A 21,368-nucleotide genomic window follows, 5' to 3' on the forward strand; every position below is an offset into this window, starting at 1 on the left:
CTGCATTGACTTCAATGATATGAAGTCTGTGCATGCCGCTCCGAGGTCGCGGTGCGCGCTGTGCACCACGACTTCACAGGTCGCCCCGGCAAGTCGGGTCGCTCCTATGTGAACCGGCTCTTAGTCCGGTTGAAAAACAACACAAGTCCATCTAGTTCAACCAACATTGATTGCTTCTGACTTGTTATCTCACAATTAATTTTTCCAGCTTGCTGGAAAATTTCTGTTCAGCCTGGCTAACCCTTCCCTCTTTGAGATATATAATATGTTAAAGTCCAACCAAACCGTACCCTAGCGTATTCCTATTACTCTCCTAACCTAATCTGCACAAATCACCTGACTATCGCTCTAGACTCCATCCCACTCGGGTCTTGGAAACATATTGTGGCGCAGGGTGGGATTTGTTCCCAGGATGTGCTACTAATTAGCTGCTCTGGCAACGGCAGCCAATCAGTAGGCACTGTCTGCTCCTAGACTCAGAGGTACCACCCCCCACGCTACTACCAAGCTTCGGATGTAACCCCTAGACCAGAGACAAAGGGAGTTCGGATCGGCTGTCAAGTAAGTGTAAGAGGGGTGATTTTTGCATTTATGTTATAAAGGGGAATAGGTGGTTTTCTTAAGTTGGCCATACACTGGTAGGTTATAGAGAGGGATAGGTGGTTTTCTTAATTTGGCCATACACTGGTAGGTTATAGAGAGGGATAGGTGGGGTTCTTAAGTTGGCCATACACTGATAGGTTATAGAGAGGGAGAGGTGGTTTTCTTAAGCTAGCCATACAATGGTATTGATAGAGGGGGATAGGCCTGTTTCTTAAGCTAGCCATATACTGGTAATGATCGAGGGGAATAAGCCTGTTTCTTAAGTTGGCCATACACTGGTAGGTTATAGAGAGGGATAGGTGGGTTTCTTAAGTTGGCCATACACTGGTAGGTTATAGAGAGGGATAGGTGGGTTTCATAAGTTGGCTATACACTGGTAGGTTATAGAGAGGGATAGGTGGGTTTCATAAGTTGGCCATACACTGGTAGGTTTTAGAGAGGGATAGGTGGGTTTCGTAAGTTGGCCCTACACTGATAGGTTATAGAGAGGGATAGTTGGGTTTCTTAAGTTGGCCATACACCATACACTGGTAAGTTATAGAGAGGGATAGGTGGTTTTCTTAAGCTAGCCATACAATGGTATTGATAGAGGGGATAGGCCTGTTTCTTAAGCTAGCCATATACTGGTAAAGATCGAGGGGAATAAGCCTGTTTGGCCATTCACTGGTAGGTTATAGAGCAGGATAGGTGGGTTTCATAAGTTGGCCATACACTGGTAGGTTATAGAGAGGGATAGGTGGGTTTCGTAAGTTGGCCATACACTGGTAGGTTATAGAGAGGGATAGTTGGGTTTCTTAAGTTGGCCATATACTGGTAGGTTATAGAGAGGGATAGGCCTGTTTCTTAAGCTAGCCATATACTGGTAAAGATCGAGGGAAATAAGCCTGTTTGGCCATACACTGGTAGGTTATAGAGCAGGATAGGTGGTTTTCGTAAGTTGGCCATACACTGGTAGGTTATAGAGAGGGATAGTTGGGTTTCTTAAGTTGGCCATACACTGGTAGGTTATAGAGAGGGATAGGTGTTTTTCTTACGTTGGCCATACACTGGTAGGTTATAGAGAGGGATAGGTGTTTTTCTTAAGTTGGCCATACACTGGTAGGTTATAGAGAGGGATAGGTGTTTTTCTTAAGTTGGCCATACACTGGTAGGTTATAGAGAGGGATAGGTGGGTTTCTTAAGTTGGCCATACACTGGTAGGTTATAGAGAGGGATAGGTGGGTTTCATAAGTTGGCCATACAATGGTAGGTTATAGAGAGGGATAGGTGTTTTTCTTAAGTTGGCCATACACTGGTAGGTTATAGAGAGGGATAGGTGGGTTTCGTAAGTTGGCCATACACTGGTAGGTTTCTTAAGTTGGCCAGGTTATAGAGAGGGATAGGTGGTTTTCTTAAGCTAGCCATACAATGGTATTGATAGAGGGGGATAGGCCTGTTTTTTAAGCTAGCCATACACTGGTAATGATCGAGGGGGATAAGCTAGTTTCTCAAGCTTGCCTTACACTTGTAGATTTGGGTATGAATGCTCGTACAAAAAAACTCATCAGTACAATCAATAACACCATTAGAGGCTTGACAAAGTCATTGGAAAATACTTCAAAATTGTGATTTTAAAACCTGATTTTGGAATGAATGTAATTTTTCTTACAAAAACCACATTCACTTTGTTTTTCCTCCTTTTTTATTTTTTTATTTTTTTTTTTATCCCTGTGGTTGACCCATAAACTGGAAAATTGATAGAAACGTTCCAAAAATTATTTTTTTTTTTTTACAAAATTCTACTGGTGTACTGGTGTATGGTCTTTGGTCAGGCCTGCTTGAACAGCTCCAATCTATCAGTGCTTTGTATAAGCAACAACAGCAGGCTCCAAGACTACTGACAAAGGGCAGATGTCTCATTACTCTTCAATATGAAGCAGACATCTGCAGATCTAATCAGGGTTTGGAGAAGGCTACCCTACAACATCTAAACTACATGTTCAATAATGCATCTGCAGACATATTGTATGTTATATTGTGCATGCTCAGATATATGTGTATATGTGGGGGTTGTCTACTAAAACAGCATAGTGCAACATTTAATGTAGCTATGCATAGAAAATAATCAGCTTCCAGGTTTTGTTGTCAAAGCCTAATTGATCAAGCTGAAGTTAGAAGCTGATTGGCTACCACGCACAGCTGCACCAGATTCTGAGCGCACCAGTTTTAGTAAATCTCCCCCCCATATGGTATACAATGATATATGAATGTTCAGAAAATTAGGCTAATTAGAAGGCATCATAACTAGCATATACATGTGTGACTGACTATTTCTAGTATGTGCCTGTAAAATGTGCAAAACATATGATTGTCATTTTAATAGACAGTTTTAGATATTCTTTGGGAAGCTTGCGAAAAGTAATCGGAGAGTTTGCAAATGAGTGTGGATTACAATGCTGTAATCTGATTTACAAGGAGTGGCCATGCATTGATAAAGTTGCAGGTTTACTATATCAGTGTTAGGTGAAAAAAATAGTTGATGTCCTTTTGGATCTAAAACCTTTGTTTCTTCACAACTCTACCTCATATAGGTCTGATGTATGAATCAGTATGAATAAATGTGTTACTTAACTACTTAAAGCATTTGTGTTGCTCTTTGTTATGATATTCTATGTAGAGATTCCCAGGATATGGTGACCATCTAATGCAGGGGTGTCCAAACTATGGCCCTTCAGCTGTTTGGGAACTACAATTCCCATCATGCCTAGTTATGTCTGTGAATGTCAGAGATTTACAATGCCTCATGGGACGTGTAGTTCCACAACAGCTGGAGGGCCGTAGTTTGGACACCCCTGATCTAATGCATGGTTTCTTAACCGGCATTCCATGGAATTTTAGGGTTCCTCCAGAGATTGCTAGGGGTTCCTTGAGCCATGAGCAATTTCTACCTCGCACATAAGTTACCACTGACACGATTGATCTTTTTAGCTTTTCGTATGGGGGTCATTCTTCCCAATATCCACAAGTATAAGGAGCATTCTTCCCACTGACCATCACACTTTTGTATCATGAGTTGTAGATACAGTAATTTTCTGCAGGGGTTCCCTGAGACCAGAAAGTTATTTCAAGGGTCAAGACTGATCTAATGTTTGAGGAAAAGAAGGCTGAGGTCAATAAGCCTGTGCCTATGTGTTTGACTTCCCAGAGCTTTATGGCCTCTTCTAGATGTATCAGAAATTTTCTGACCTCCTCCAATCCTACTTATAACCAAGATGGGCCTTGCGAGCCTCCATGTCGGTGCAGTCTCTTCCTAGAAAGTTCTATCGTAGTCACTGTGCTCCTTGCTGTGCCAGATATCATTGAGGCTTCCACATACAAGAATAACTCTGGTGTATTGTGTTTGATCACATTTTTCTATCTAAGGATTGGAAAAAATGGATATGATAGAAAGTATGTTGTAGAAGAAAACTGTCAGTTATACAGGTCAATTTTTCTAAAGCCTCGTACACACGCAACGAATTTCCGCCGACCGGTCGTTCGTCTTTTGTCCAGAGTGGTGTCTGTTGGTTGGAATGTGCTCTAGACTGCACACGAATTTTGTCGTCCGACAGAATTCTACTTCAGAAGTGATGTCATGTGTTGGTTTGCTTTCTTTGTGTTCTTTCTTCTCTGAGCATGCCCAGTCTTGCTCATAAGATTTTTCCCTGTCGAAATCTGTACTGACTGCACGAAAATCGGACGTGTATTGACGGTGGACAAAAATTTTATAGCCTGCACACCAGAATTTTGTCGGCCGAAAAGTCAGAGTCGGTTGTCGAGAGCACCATACTAACAAGCCGAAAATCAGCAGATCGGTTGTCGGACGAAAATTCCCGGCCAAATTTCGACTCGTGTGTACGGGCCTTAACACTTGCAATCCTTGCAATTGCCTCTTTATTCAAAAATGTTTCTCACCATCTACCAAAGCTTAGATTCTTCTTAGGCTGATGAGCACATGCATAGTTAAAGAGTATATGAACGTTTACTTCACTTACACTTTTCTGGTGTCAGTCCTCTTCCTCAGTGCTTGGGTCATAGTTTACCTGTGACCCCAATCCTACAAAATCATACAGCCCCTTTGCCTTTCTCCTGTGTCTTCTGTACAGTGCCACCTGCAAATGTGCACCACATACTCCATTTTCTTCATCAGAATCTATCAGCCTTGTGATGTTCCTATTAACGGGAATAAGGTGTGAGGCAGGTAGTACGGTGCAGAATTTAAAGAGTTTGGGAGAATAGGTATATATCTCCAGGTAGACCTTGCCACAGGGATCTCATGGAGTTGCAGGTAAGTATGCACTATGACTAAAGCCTTGGGGGTTGAGAAGGGAAATAATAAATGAGGCATACACTGAGAGCCGGTTCACATAGGCGCAACCCGACTTGCCGGGGCGACCTGTGAAGTCGCGGTGCGCAGCTCGCACCGCGACCTCGGAGCGGCATGCACGGACTTCATATCATTGAAGTCAATGCAGGTCGCTCCAGGTCGCCCCAAAGTAGCTCAGGACCCTTTTTCTAAGTCGGAGCGACTTGTGTCGCTCCTATTAGAACGGGTCCTGTGCTAATCTATGGCAGGCGACCCGCGGCGACTTGTCAGGCGACCAGGTCGCCTGACAAGTCGCCCCAGTGTGAACCGGCTCTAAAAGTACAATGATCTCTTTTAACTTCAATGTCCTGTCTGTAGATAGTTTAAAGTTACCAAAATGCGTGAGATGAGAGTCTCTGTGACAAGGTAGATGGCAGCCGGATGTCCATGGGGGCCTATTAGAAAATATTTTAGGCCAGATTTAAAGTGAGGATCAGTAGATCCTTGCCTATAGGTGGTAGAGGCAAATGGGCAGATTTTTCTTGTACAGGTAGTCCCCGAGTTACGAACATCCGAGTTACGAACGACTCCTACTTACGAACGGGCCCAGAAGTGCCCAGGACTTCCCAGATCCCTGCACAGGCTGTAGTTACACTTAAAAAGGCACTGTTTCGACTTACAAACAAACTCAACTTAAGAACAAACCTACAGTCCCAATCGTGTTCGTAACCCGGAGACCGCCTGTATTAGCAACATGTTTTCCCATGTAGGAAAAAATAAATTTATAACGCATAAACCCATTCAAAAACTGTGACTATAATCTTAGCAATGTCGGAAAATTAAAACAAGGAAATAATTATCCCAGCGAACCGTTTTAGACCCAAAATTGTGTGCCTAAATGCCACCGTGATGGAAATCCAGGCCTGCCTCTTCTAATAGCTATTGTTCCCCTCAAAGAGATTGAAGCCCAAAAGTGTCTGTGTGCACCTCCTCCCCCTCCTGACATAAACATGAATGCTTGCCATCTGCCCATTAGACCACCCTCCCATATCTATGGCTTCCTAATGTTAGCCTACAGGCTGACATACAATGTTAGCCTAAAGGCTGCCGTACGCTGCTCGATCCTACTGAAACCTCCAAAATTTAAGCTGTAGGTGACCCCGTCATCACCACCTTCCTCGCATAAATTTTTTGGATCGCTCAACAACTGCAGAAAAAAAAAATAGCTGTTCACCCAGCCAGAAAAATTTTTGAGTTGCCGACTTGCTGTGATCTCTACCTCTGAGCTGTTATCGGTTATCATTGTTCCCTGTCAGCTCTGTGGACTACAAATTAGTGATTAACGGATATCGTTTTTTTAATGCTGATACCGATATTTTGGTCATCGGATATCGGCCGATATTTTCGGGCATGTAAAATTTTTTATTTTTTTTATTTTGTTCCAGGTACTCTTGTAGTGGGTCTGGGGGGTCTAAAAGACCCCAAACCCCTCCTTGGCACTGAAAAGCATTCAAAACGCCAAGTTTGGCGGTTTTGAATGCTGTCAGTTAGAGCTGCACGATTCTGGCCAAAATGAGAATCACAATTTTTTTGCTTGGAATAAAGATCACGATTCTCTGTGTAACATCTTTTACATTATAAAAAAAATTGGGATAACTTTACGGTTTTTATTTTTTTATTTTTTTTATTCATTAAAGTGTATTAATTGCGTTTGAAAGACTGCTGCGCAAATACAGTGTGACATAAAAATTTACAACAATCACCATTTTATTCTGCAGGGTCTCTGCTAAAAAAAAAAAAATATATATAAATGTTTGGGGGTTCTAACTACTTTTCTAGGAAAAATAAACTGATTTAACTTGCAAGCAACAAGTGTAGGAAAAAGGTTTAGTCTTTAAGAGGTTAAACTTCCTTCCTCAGGCAGAGGGAAAGAAAAGATACAATGTAATTATTTGTGTTTACAGTTCAGTGGGAGACTATGATGATAGGCTTTTGTGGGAGGCTCTTTTTTTTTTTGACAGCTGCTCCCTCATAGCTATGTAAAGAATCGTGCAAGTGTCATGTTAAGATCGTCAGGGGGAGTGAATCGCGATCTCAATTCTGTTACGATTAATCGTGCAGCTCTACTGTCAGTCTTTTTAATGTGGCGCCGAGTAGCTGGAAGTGATGTCATGACATCACTTCATGGTTGTTTACATGGAGACCCGATCAGAGCCGAATATGGCTTTGACTGGGTCTACTGTTCGGCGGCCATGCAGGTAGGATGCCTGGGTCCCCCGGTGGGATGGGAGACCCGGGGGATCTGCGGAAGGCAGCGGGAGGGCGTCCCCTCCCGCTCCTTCTAATGACAGCCGAGCGGCTTCTCAGCCACATCGGTTGTCATTACAAGACAGCCGACTGTCAACTATGGACGCCGGTACCGGGGTGATGCATCTAGCTGCAGGCATCACTCCGGTACAAGCATTTTCCCGAAATATCGACAATATCGGTAACCTCCGGGGCCGATTCCGATATATCGGGGAAAGTGCATATAGGCCCCTGATATATCGGTGGTGCCGATAATCGGTCGATCCCAACTACAAATCACCCCCCCTTTTCATGAAGAAGAAATGGAGGTGTTATATAGTCCTACTACAGTTTTATGTAGACCTAAAGCCCCGTACACACGATCAGATTATTGAACGATCTGTCATCCGTTTTTTTGTGGCATGCTAGTCTGATGTGGAAAGTGAAGAGGTTATTTTCATACGAATTTTCCCGTACCACTTCTACTTCAGAAGTGATGTCATGTGTTGGATTGCTTTGTATGTGTTCTTTCATCTCTGAGCATGCCTAGTCTTGCTCTTAAGATTTTTTTCTGTCGAAATCTGTACTAATGAGACGAAAATCGGATGTGTTTTGACGGACGACAAAAATTTTATAGCCTGCACATCAGGATTTTGTTGGCCGAAAAGACGGAGTCGGTTGTCGAAAGCACCATACTAACAATCCGAAAATCGGCAGATCGGTCGTCGGACGAATATTCCCTACAGATTTTCTTATCGTGTGTACAAGCCTTTACACCAGGGGTGGGGAACCTACGGCTCGGGGGCCGTATGCGGCCCACTAAGTCATCTGGTCTGGCCCCCCGTGCAGCTGAGTCTGTGTCTCTCGGCCGTACTCACAGCAATACCAGCCAGCAGTACCCACAGCAGTACCAGCCTGAGCCAGCAGTACTAGCCAGTAGTACCAGCCTGAGTCAGCCGTACCAGCCAGCAGTATCCACAGCATGGTGCCAGCAGTACCCACAGCAGTACCAGCCAGCCGTACCTACAGCAAAGTACCAGCCTGAGTCAGCAGTACCCACAACAGTACCAGCCTGAGCCAGCAGTACCAGTTAGCAGTACCCACAGCAGTACCAGCCAGCAGTACCCACAGCACAGTACAAGCCCAGCAGTACCAGCTAGCAGTACCAGCCAGCTGTACCCACCAGCAGTACCAGCCAGCTATACCCACCAGCGGTACCAGCCAGCAGTACCCATCAGCAGTTCTTTTTCAAAACTTACCACCACAAAGACTCGACTGCGCTCCAGACTGACCAATGCAAACCTGGAAAGCCAGTTGTGAGTAGCAACATCATCAATACCAGCTAACATCACACACCTCACCAAAGAGAAGCAGTTGCAGCCATCACATTACGGGTGAGTTAAATAAATGTTTGACCAAATATAACAGGGACATTTTTAAGTTGATAATTTTGTACGGCCCCCGAAGGATTTTATAAATACCCAAATGGCCCTTGGCAGAAAAAAGGTTCCCCACCCCGGCTTTACACAGTCCCTTTCTAGGGTGACAACACTAATCAAAACAGCCATATCAAGCACCTCTGAACAGTGGCAATGCTTGCTATTAGTAGGCTGTTGATGAATAGGCCACCTTGGGACTTGTTTATCTTACAGGTCCTCTTTACCATCTCACACACCAAAGGGGCGTAATTGGTGATTATCTTGTTAAAAAAATTGACAAGGCCATTACTTGTGTAAATAGAGATCTTCTCTAGAAGGGAAGACTTTTCGCAGCTGTGTGTCAGCTAGTTTGTTCTGCAGCAGATGGGCAAATCATCAGTGTTCTAAACTTCCCATGTTTTCCCATCAGCAAGGAATTTCAGATCCATCGCATACGTGACTGATGAATCTCACACTGTTCCCAATTCGACACACAGACATGAATCACCAGGGCTGATAGTGGCGAAATTGTTTCAGGAAACTTATTTTGGGTAGTGTGGAAAATCAACGGATTGCAGAGAACAATGTGACAGTGTATTGCTGATGCAAAAAAACAAAAAGAAAAACAGAAATGCAAACAGAACTTCCTTATTTGCAGAACACTTTCCCATGCATTAGCAATGCATGCTAAACTGTAAATAATATATCTTTACCAGCTAACATAAAGTGTTACTAAACCCACAACAGTAAAATCAGTCTGTATACGCAGTAAAGCATGCTTGTTATACTCCTTGTCGAACCTAAGGGTTAATCCTCCGCATTGTGTAAAAAAAAAAAAAAAAAGGCTGTTTGATCCTGTCTTCTCTGATCCTTCCCTTCTTCCACTGTCCCCAATTTATCTCCTGATAGAACAGAGCCTTGGAGTCACTCTGCACATTCTCAGTTTCGTGTGTATTGCTAAAGAGTTTTTTTTTTTCTTGGGAGGGTGCATGTGATCAGCACAGGGCCAATCAGCACTGTCCAGACAGAGGGTTAGGGGTCCGGCAGCCTCATAGGACAGTCAGAGGAGAATGAAAACTCTTCCTACAAGCTTTACCCAGACACTGATTGAAGTCCCAAGATAGCTATATACTGCTGATTAGAAAAGGTGTTTAGCAGTTTATATTTACTAAAAGGATTGCATTTCCATGTTCTGTGTGTACTATGGGAGACCAGACAGGGGCGGCTGGTGTTCCATTGGGGGGGCGTCAGATGGACCACACCATACCCCCCCCGGACCACACCAGCCCACACACCTAAACCCCCCCCCCCCGGTAGCCGGCTCACTCACCCTGGGCAGGCAGCAGCGGCATCCCCCTCAGTCTCCTCCGTGGGCTTCCCCTGCTTCTCCTCCCTCCTCCTCCTCCTTGGCCAATAGCATGGCTTCTCCTTTCGCCCAATCGGGAAACGGGTCCGCTTTCTGATTGGCCAGGAGGAGAATCAGTGTGGCAATAGCAAATATTCATTCGCTATTGTCAAACAACTGGGTGGGCTTGGGGCGCAGTGGTCTGTGCCCCGAGCCAACCCTTTTTTGAAGCCTATTAGAGCCTCTTGCTCTAATCACGTGCTTCATAAAAAAAAAAAAAACCCCATTGGAATCCATGCATCCGGTGCCCTGCATGTAGATTAGAGGGCCGGACGCATGGATGGGGGGAGCGGTGCCCCTACGCCCCCAATGGGTGGGCCGCCACTGAGACCAGATATAGTGATGGCAGGCTCCTGGGTTTATAATACCTGGTGATCCTGCCATGAAGGTTCTTGACCAGGGGCAAACTGGCAACTTTCGGCCCAGGAGGCAAGTACAAACCAGAGGCCCATGGTGCAACGACTCGGCCCCCCCCCTCCCACTTTCCCTCTTCCCGTCCTCCTCCTGACCCCCATTCCAAGCTGAAGCCTTGCTCCAGGCACTCTCTACCTACTGGCTGAATCCAGGTTCCCGACTTGGCCAGCAGGGGGTGTTTGGGGGAAGCTGGGACAGCTCGGTTGGGGCTGGCCGGGGGGAGACGAGTCTCCAGTGGGGCAAGGAACCGGCCCCTGCATTCTGTCCTTGTCTTCAACCAGCACTCAGTAGGTAATGAGAGAGACTTTTTACTTTTCTTCGCCAGGAATCCTTCAGGCATGTCTGTGGCAGAAGGGGTGCAGCCTTTTACGGGGCATCAGAGTGGCCCAGGGTGCTATTGCCCCCCTGCCCCCTGGCCCAGTCCTCCCCTGTTCTTGACCAGGCACTTCCTGTTATAGGGTGACCACTCTCCTGTCCTGTCTCCCATATGCACTCCAGAGTTGTCACCCTGTCACTTTGGCTTTTACAAGTGGCTGTTTCAACACACATTGCAAGGGCATAGTGCAGTTCTGTTACCATCAGAAGTCTTTTCCTGAGAAATCTATGCAGAGACATCGCCGGAGTGTATGCAGATAGAACATGGCATGCAAAGAGAGATGCAAGAAAGGATGAAAAAAAAATGATTAAAATGCACAGTACTTTCAGAAAACAACTGTCTTTTAGTTTGGGTTTACATGTAATTTAAAGGATAGCTAACTCCAAGAATATCAATGTAATATATTGCATCGTCTCAGTCCTTAGATATAGTGGCTGCATTAGTTTTCATTTTTCACAGTTAAGAATGTTTTAGGCACAGAAAATACCCGTTGATCTTACCAGAAATGTGGTGTCCTTGTCACTTGTTGTGAGATGAACTGGTGGCAGAAAACGATCTTCATCGTTTATCGTAACCGTTTTCTTTCTTGCTAATGGCATCAAGCCCATGTAAAGGAGATAAACTAAAGACGGCCATACATGGCTGGAAATGCAAGTGGTACAGCAGGGACCGGCTATGTTTCGATCCATGTATGGGCAGTCTGGTTGTACAGATTAATTTCTGTATAACCAGCCTGGCAAGTTTTTCCTGAACAATCAGCGCTGATGTCTATAGCCGGCAACACTGATCAGTGTGCTCAGAAGGCTCCCCGTCGGCAGAACACTTTAGCACAGCGGGAGTGATTTTCCCCATCCGCGTTGAGTGCGTGGATGTGAAAATCTGATCTTTTTTATTTCATTCAACCCAATGTGTTCAAATAAAATTAAAGGCAAAAAATGTTTTTTTCAGTTTTAGGTAGAGTGGAAAAGGATTGAATACCTGCCAGGTTTAATTGATATCTGTCCCTTTCTATTTGACCCATTTACTGTTATCACAGTGAAAGAGAACCCCAAATTTTGGGCTGTCACCAGAACAGTGTAACAGTGCCCCCTTGAGGGCTGCTGGATTTCTCACCTTTTCGGGTCCCTCTGGGTTGCCGGTAGCAACTGCATGCAGAATCTTAACACTTTCCTTTCCGGCTCAGTCCATGCTACACAGGACTAGGGCAGGGGTCTTCAAACTATGGCCCTCCAGTTGTTCAGGAACTACAATTCCCATCATGCCTAGTCATGTTTGTAAATGTCAGAGTTTTACAATGCCCCATGGGATGTGTAGGTCTGCAACAGCTGGAGGGCCGTAGTTTGAGGATCCCTGGTCTAGGGGTTGTTGTTTTTGTTGTTTTTATTTTATATGGGGATGGGAGAAGGGATGAGTGGGATATTCCAGAACTTGAACTATTCACAATGCTGAGGACTTCTATCTGAGGATGTGGCTAGGCCGCAGTTTCACCTTGCCACTAGATGAATCTGAGGTAAAGTTCCTGAATAAACACTTGTTTAGCACTTATCTTCAGAGTACTCGCCTAGCACCCCCTTTCACTCCACCAGCTGATACCCGTTCTCTGACTACTCTGCTCCAGGGTGGCCCCCTTCCTGGTCAGGCCCCTAGACACGATCCCCTGTACTCCCGATACTGTTTTTCTAGGTTCTCCAGTGTCTCAACCCCTCTAGTCAGCTCTCCTGGACCTCTGGGTTCAGCTCCTTCCTTCTGGGTCACCAGACCGACTGCCTGTGACCATACACCAAATGCTACCAAAGAGGAGGCAGCCGCCACCCTCCTCCTGGGACTCTGCTCACCAGCCAAGGACCCCGAGCACATGCGCAGGAGTGACGTCATCGCGGCTCCGGTCAATCACAGCGCCGGAGCCGCCGAACCCAGAAGAGACGCCGAGGGATCATGTCAGCTCCCACAGCGGTGTCCGGGGATCCGTTTCGGGGCCCCTAGCTCATTATGCCTTTGTCTTGCAGGGTTTATTTTTTTTTTTTTTTTTTAGGTTTACAACCGCTTTAACAGTTTTAGACACAACCAATTACTTCCTCGCCTGCCCTCACCGTTTCCAACCAAAATATAAAAGTGCAAACTTTTCGAAGACTAGTTGTATAAATACGTGGGGCCATATTTGTTCATTACATATGCAATGCTTGTTTCCTGCTAAGTAGAGCAGCACATATGTGCTTACAGCATCTCACTTTCAGGCCATGTCTGGGCAGTCTTTGTTTTTCTGGTCAAAATTTGAAATAATGATTCAGAAGTGTTATTACTGATGTAGCACTACTCCCGAGGCTGCTTGGTTGATTGTGTCCTCTGTTCTTTGCCTTGACTCACTGAAAACCCTCAGGCCTTCTGGCACGCATGGTTGAAGGAAAACTACTGCAAGCACTTATAGGAACACAAGTATGGGTACCTTTAACTTGACTGTGAGTTAGTGGCAGGAAATAGTCACAAGACTGTGTAACGTTAAATGAACTCAATGTTAGAGTAATTGTGATATAAGCGTTAACTGCATAACCAGTTCAGAGTGCAGTCTAGAAGAATGGTTAGAATATGGTGTAATGTCCCCTAAGAAGTACCTCTTAGTATATGCAATAGGCAGAGGTCTCTGTGGTGCAGCTGTAAAGGGGACAGACCTTAGGACTAAAAAAAAAAAAAAAAGGTGCAGGAACTCAACCACGACCCCCCAAATTAGTCAAAATTTCACTAACAGTGGGAGGCTCTTAACCACTTTACCACCGGAGGATTTTGCTGTCTTACGTCCAGGCCACTTTTTGCGATTCGGCACTGTGCGACTTTAACTGACAATTGCGCGGTCGTGCGAGGCTGTACCCAAACTAAATTTACGTCCTTTTTTTCCCACAAACAGAGCTTTCTTTTGGTGGTATTTGATCACCTGTGCGATTTTCACTTTTTGCGCTATAAACAAAAAAACAGCGTCAATTTTGCAAAAATAACAATATTTTTCAAATTTTTTTTATATGAAATTCCCCCCCAAAAAAAAGTAAAAATCAAAATTTTTTAACATTTTAGGCCAATTTGTTTTCTGCTACATATTTTTGGTAAAAAAAATCACAATAAGCATATTTTGATTGGTTTGCGCAAAAGTTATTGTGTTTACTAACTAAGGGAAAGATTTCTGTCATTTTTGGTGTTTTTTATTTTAATGAGTAATGGCGGCAATCTGCGATTTTTTTTTTTTTTTTTTTTTTTTTTGCGGGACTGTGACATTGCGGCGGACAGACCAGACCCTTGACTGACATTTTTGTCACTTTTGGGGGTACCAGTGACATTACTGCAGTAATCAGTGCTATTTATATGCACTGTTACTGTAAAAATGACACTGGCATTGAAGGGGTTAATTTTTATTGGTGATCAAGGGGTTAAGTGTGCCTGGTGCTTACTAACGTGTGTGTGGGGAGGTGACTGAGTGACACAGGGACAGATCGCAGGTTCAGCTATGCGGAACCCTGCAATCTGACCCTGCCTGTCACTTAGGAGATCCGCCCGCTTTGTTTACACAAGCGGGCGGATGTTCACACTCGATTCCCCGACGATTGGGGAAGAGCGGCGATGATCACCGCCGCTCCTCCCCTGGCCTGACTCCGCTGTGACTGAATACAGCGGGAGAGAGCCTCTGGCGGCGCGCGCGCGCCGCCCACAAGGGGAGGAGTCCAGCGACGCAGGTCTACGTCGCTGGACGGAATCGAACCACTTTGCCGCAGTACAGTCAATGTGACTGGTCGGCAAGTGGTTAAATACCAGGAGTACATTATGCACAGAGTGCAGAGTTCAGGGGTGGGCTACATGCAGAGTTTTGGAGTGTGCTACATACATAGTGCAGAGTTTAGGGGTGTACTGCATACAGAGTTCCGGGGTGGGCTACACACAGAGTGCAGAGTTCCTACTTCTTCCACAGCTGTATCCTCCGTCCACAGCTCACTTTCACCCCTCTTCTTCTCAAGTACCTCCCCTCACACTGTAGGTGGCTTCACCTCTCTCACTTGCAGGGAGATCATCCAGTGGGGGAGTCAGCATCTGCTCTGCACCCCAGGCACCGGCATCTCCTTTGTCCTCATACTGCACTTGGAAAACACAGGAAGCCAGATCTCTGTGTTTACGAATGTTAGTGGTTAGCAGGGAGCCGAGGGACAGAGCCAAAGGTGGTGGAACTGAGTTCCACCAAGTTCCAGCTGAAAAAAAGCTCTGGTCCTAATGCTTCAGCTGGCTTTTTTTTGCAGTGGAAAACTGTGCAGTCTCCGCTAAAGGGTCAATCAGTGGCTCTGCCTGAACAGCGGCCACATCTATGGTCTGGTCCCAGGAACAGAAAAAAGACAACTGACGGGAGGGTACTAACCTGGATTAACTGTGGGTATAAGATTGTGTATAAGGAGGTTTTTAATTTGTGTGTGTGTTTACTTTTCTTTTTTCGGGCCCTTTTCAAATGGTTCCGTTTCCAGGGGCTGAATGGCAACTTTCGGCCCAGGGGGCAAGTACAAACCAGAGGCCCATGGTGCCTCTTCCCACTTTCCCTCTTCCTGGCCTCCTTCTGACCCACATTCCAGGTTAAAGCTCCACTCCAAGTACTCTCTACTCACTGGCTGAATCCAGGTTCCTGACCTGGCCACCAGGGTGGAGCTGGGACAGCTTGGTTGGGGTGGCCAGAGGGGGAGAGTCTCCAGTGGGGCATGGAACCGGCCTCAGCTCAGACACAGTTTACACCATCCATTCTAGGGGGGGAGGCCTGCGCTGTGTCCTTGTCTCACGCACTCAGTAGGTCAGCGGTGGGGCCTTTTTACTTCTCTTCACCAGGAATTCTTTAGGCATGTCTGTGGCAGAAGCAGTGCAGCCTTTTTTACGGGACATCAGAGCGGCCCGGGGGGCGATTGCCCCCCTTCCCCCTGGCCCAGTCCTCCCCTGTCCGTTACGATCAACAGGGGATTTGCTAACAGATTCCCTGCTGACTGGAGCAGAGCGGGCAGTGACACATCCGTGTCAATGCTCAGTTTCTGAAGATCGTATACAGACGGAGCCCGCTCTGCTTTATGGTTGGCCATGAGTAAATGGTTTCCACTGTCCATTACACCCGACTACCCTCCATTCCAATCCATCTAATGGCTCGTTTCCACTGAGCTTTCTGGTACGGTTCGGTACGGTACGCTATTTATGCCGTTTCCATTATAATTGGTACCCTAATTCCGAACCGTACCGTACCACTTTTTGGGACCCTTTCGTTGGGGTACCAAGCACATTAGTACCGTACCAACAGGGTGGAGCTACACTCTGCAGAACTTTGATTGGTTGACAGAGAATCGTCTATCACAGATTTCCTGCTACACCACGCCTATCATGAAAGGGTACTATTGGCAGTGGAAACGCAATGTGTACCGTTCCAAACCGTACCGTACCGAACCGTACCGTACCGTACCACTCAGTGGAAACAAGACATAAATGGTAGAGGACTGATCCCCTTCTAATTTTTTTTACTGGACCGGATCAGACCCGGAGGTAGGCAGGTGTAAACAGACATAAGTCCAAAAGGAATGCATGGACCTTCCAGTCAGGTCCACCTGAAAAATTGACAAGCGGACATGATCAGATTGCCTGTGTTAAAGGGGCCTATTGGATGAATCTGATGGACTTTTTCTGGTGTCTTTTTTCAACCTTGCTTACTATGTAACTACTGTATATACCATGTAAACCACTTTTGCTAGAAATTTAGGCTAAAGGGATTTGAAAAAGTGGAATCAGCTATGATTACGATTAGGTAACAGGTCTCCTTTACCTTCACATGGTATGGTATGTCAGTAAAATAAACAATAGTAAATTATAAAATATGACCTTTGATCAGGCAAGAACTGGGTATTCCATGTCAGCAAGTGTTTTTGTGGGTATGAATTATAATAAACTGGTTAATGTGTAAGCCAGTAAGCACTGTTAGTATATCATGTAATGTCATAAAGCAACACTCAGTATGTCTTAAGACCTGAGCTTTATCCAAATAAAGCCAGATTATGCAGGCTTTTGACGGTGCATATAGAAGGGGTTGTAGCCTCAGGACCTATGACTTTGTGCTGTCCAACCTTCTTCCCATGCTCCAAGATTGCATTAGTTGTAGAGGTAGGGCAGTCCTTGAAACGAGGGGACACTGATAGAGAGATTATAGATTTCTGCCTGCGGCACTGATCGGGAAAAACCCCCAGAGGCTTACTGCACAGAAGTCAATTGGTAGATTTCTGCCTGCGGCACTGATCATTCGGGAAAAACCCCCAGAGGCTTACTGTACAGAAGTCAATTGGTAGATTTCTGCCTGCGGCACTGATCATTCGGGAGAAACCCCCAGAGGCTTACTGTACAGAAGTCAATTGGTAGATTTCTGCCTGCGGCACTGATCATTCGGGAAAAACCCCCAGAGGCTTACTGTACAGAAGTTAATTGGTAGATTTCTGCCTGTGGCACTGATCATTCGGGAAAAACCCCCAGAGGCTTACTGTACAGAAGTCAATTGGTAGATTTCTGCCTGCGGCACTGATCATTTGGGAGAAACCCCCAGAGGCTTACTGTACAGAAGTCAATTGGTAGATCGACTTTTGTGCAACCAGCCTGCCCATATAAGGACTGAAATTCATCCAGTCCCTGCAGCGCTGGCTGAATTTTGATCCATGTATGGCTGCCATGTTGCATTTTTGTTACAAATGTTTGTGATAGTTGGATGGTTTTTGACCTCTTAGGGGAGGATATGGGGAGGACTTGATTGCAAAAAAAATTGGAAAATATCCCCAAAATTGAAATTCTTCACTGTTCTGTTTTGGACAAAAATCCTTGTTTTTACTTTGGCGGATGGGTACTAAGACAAAGGGATGTGATCAATTGTGGCAGCTCTCAATATGAATAAATAGTAATCAGTTATAAAAATGTGACATTTTCCAAGTGGCCCAATACACATCAGACGTATTACCGCAAGTCCTAGAAAAAGGGGAAGACCAATCTCTCGATACGTGTTGGCTGTATTATTTTAATAATTTCCACTAAAGTCTCATCCTACTGAAATTGCTGGCTAACTATCTGTCTATGTTGTGACTCCAGTTCTTTCTAAATTATAACATGCAACAAGCAAATAAAGTCACATCTCCTGGTCTGCATTCTTGTCCTGGGCCAGTGAATTCCAATAGTATGGAAGCCACCAGACCAACATGACAACCAGCAACTATTGTTTTCATTTAACAGTTCCTCAATGGTATAATCTGTATTTTCTCAGTACAGGCCTCTCTATAAAATGCTTGGTGAACAATGTTCCCTTTAAGGTGCGCGCATGCGCGGACGCGCAGTCTAATTGACGGTCCCGCGCAGCACAAATTCAGACCCCGCAGCCGCAGACCCGCAGACGACGTGAAGCGACGGTAGTGAGCAATGCGCCCCGAGCCGAGCCCGCCCATTGTGTGACAATATCGAATGAAAATTTGCTATTGTCACACAAATCCTCCTCCTGGCCAATCAGGGAGGGGGTCCTCCCACTTCCTGATTGGCCGAAAGGCAAACCCCATGCCATTGGCCGAGGAGGAGACGGGAGGACTGAGGAGACGCGGGGAGTCGGGGACTGAAGAGAAGCTGCCGTGACCGTGAGGTAAGTGCACGGGTCTCGCAGGGGGGGGTCTTGCGGGGGGAAAGCTGGCACTCTGCATTGATTGGGGGCAATGCTGTGGGCACTCTGCATTGATTGGGGGCAATGCTGTGGGCACTCTGCATTGATTGGGGGCAATGCTGTGGGCACTCTGCATTAATTGGGGGCAATGCTGTGGGCACTCTGCATTGATTGGGGGCAATGCTGTGAGCATTCTGCATTGATTGGGGGCAATGCTGTGGGCACTCTGCATTGATTGGAGGCAATGCTGTGAGCACTCTGCATTGATTGGGGGAAATGCTGTGGGCACTCTGCATTGATTGGGGGCAATGCTGTGGGCACTCTGCATTGATTGGGGGCAATGCTTTGGCCACTCTGCATTGATTGGGGGGAATGCTGTGGGCAGTGTGTGCTGCCGGGTCACTTATTTAGTGAAGTTTCACAATATTGAACAATTGATTTGGCACAATTTATATTCACTATATGATTTATTGCACCATTTGTATTTTATATTGATTTTTGGAGTAATCACAATTTTTTGCGCTGATAGCCTTTGATTCACAGACGTGAAGCACAAATTCAGACCGCGCAGCTGCAGACGACGTGAATTGCTCAGTCTAAAGGTTTGCGCTCAGAAATTTTTTTATTTTTAGGGAACATTGTTGGTGAAAATAAAAAGATAGGGAACTTTTCAGGGCAAATATTTCCAAGTCCCAAGAAATTAGTGACAGTTGCCAGCCATGCATATCCCTGTATTAGATTATCATAACAAGCCCCCCCACCCTCTTTGGGGATCATCTGTTTAACGCATTAGCTGGATAAATCTTGCCCCCTGGCGTGGATCTCAGATTACGACCAGATATCGGCACTTTCACACCACATGACACCCAGTCTAGTGTTCCTGTAACACCGCCGGTGAGAGCCAACAACAGAGAAGTAGGCTCTGTGAGCATCCATGAGCAGATTGTACATTGCAGGGCTGCACATTGTCTATACAGCAATATAGTGCAGGTCATTGTTTAGTGCAGGATGCTCCGACACACAACGCAGCAGGAAGGCCAACTCTGCAGTTATCTGTCTCTGTGTGTCTGCAGGTCATGTTGGGGGTCTTGGACTGAACAGCTGTGCCTTTGTCTCCTATTACCCCTCCAGCTATAAGCTCCCACAGCCTAGAGGCCAGCTGTGTGTAGACCACTCTAGATCCTCCCCCCACTATGCTTCTCTTTCTTTAATCACTTTCCAGACAATCTCTTCATACAGCTACCTTTTTTTTTATGTTTAGCTATAAGCATGACTGTGATCAGCATCATCTTATATACAGTGCCTTGCCAAAGTATTCGGCCCCCTTGAACTTTGCGACCTTTTGCCAGATTTCAGGCTTCAAACATAAAGATATAAAACTGTAATTTTTTGTGAAGAATAAACAACAAGTGGGACACAATCATGAAGTGGAACGAAATTTATTGGATATTTCAAACTTTTTTAACAAATAAAAAACTGAAAAATTGGGCGTGCAAAATTATTCAGCCCCCTTAAGTTAATACTTTGTAGCGCCACCTTTTGCTGCGATTACAGCTGTAAGTCGCTTGGGGTATGTCTCTATCAGTTTTGCACATCGAGAGACTGAAATTTTTGCCCATTCCTCCTTGCAAAACAGCTCGAGCTCAGTGAGGTTGGATGGAGAGCGTTTGTGAACAGCAGTTTTCAGTTCTTTCCACAGATTCTCAATTGGATTCAGGTCTGGACTTTGACTTGGCCATTCTAACACCTGGATATGTTTATTTGTGAACCATTCCATTGTAGATTTTGCTTTATGTTTTGGATCATTGTCTTGTTGGAAGACAAATCTCCGTCCCAGTCTCTGGTCTTTTGCAGACTCCATCCGGTTTTCTTCCAGAATGGTCCTATATTTGGCCCAAAACCATGATGCTGCCACCACCATGTTTGACAGTGGGGATGGTGTGTTCAGGGTGATGAGCTGTGTTGCTTTTACGCCAAACATAACGTTTTGCATTGTTGCCAAAAAGTTCGATTTTGGTTTCATCTGACCAGAGCCCCTTCTTCCACATGTTTGGTGTGTCTCCCAGGTGGCTTGTGGCAAACTTTAAACAACACTTTTATGGATATCTTTAAGAAATGGCTTTCTTCTTGCCACTCTTCCATAAAGGCCAGATTTGTGCAGTATACGACTGATTGTTGTCCTATGGACAGAGTCTCCCACCTCAGCTGTAGATCTCTGCAGTTCATCCAGAGTGATCATGGGCCTCTTGGCTGCATCTCTGATCAGTCTTCTCCTTGTATGAGCTGAAAGTTTAGAGGGACGGCCAGGTCTTCATAGATTTGCAGTGGTCTGATACTCCTTCCATTTCAAAATTATCGCTTGCACAGTGCTCCTTGGGATGTTTAAAGCTTGGGAAATCTTTTTGTATCCAAATCCAGCTTTAAACCTCTCCACAACAGAATATCGGACCTGCCTGGTGTGTTCCTTGTTCTTCATGATGCTCTCTGCGCTTTAAACGGACCTCTGAGACTATCACAGTGCAGGTACAGAGACTTGATTACACACAGGTGGATTCTATTTATCATCATTAGTCATTTAGGTCAACATTGGATCATTCAGCCCCCGTTTACACTGGGGCGACCTGTGAGGCGACCTGGTCGCCTCACAGGTCGCCGCAGGTCGCCTCCCATAGGGAAGCTGCAGACCCGTTCTGATAGGAGCGACACAAGTCGCTCCGACTCAGAAAAAGGGTCCGGAGCTTCTTTGAGGCGACCAGGAGGCGACCGCCATAGACTTCAATGTTATGAAGTCCGTGGCGGCCGCTCCGAGGTCGCGGCGCGCTGCTCGCACCGCGACCTCGGAGGTCGCGGTCCGAAGTAGCGTCGCCCCA

General features: G+C 45.7%; 1 protein-coding gene across 1 annotated transcript in view; it reads left to right on the forward strand.

Moving 5' to 3' along the window:
* The first annotated feature begins 444 nt into the window (after positions 1–444).
* Positions 445–21,368, forward strand: part of LOC309562481 (uncharacterized protein) — a 75,694-nt gene continuing 54,770 nt past the window's right edge. The window contains exon 1 of the mRNA XM_082266711.1: positions 445–561. The gene's annotated coding sequence lies outside the window, so the exon portion shown is untranslated. The remainder of the gene's footprint in view (positions 562–21,368) is intronic.

This window comes from Pelophylax lessonae (genome assembly GCF_965119305.1).
Source record: "Pelophylax lessonae genome assembly, chromosome: 9".
NCBI lineage: Eukaryota > Metazoa > Chordata > Amphibia > Anura > Ranidae > Pelophylax > Pelophylax lessonae.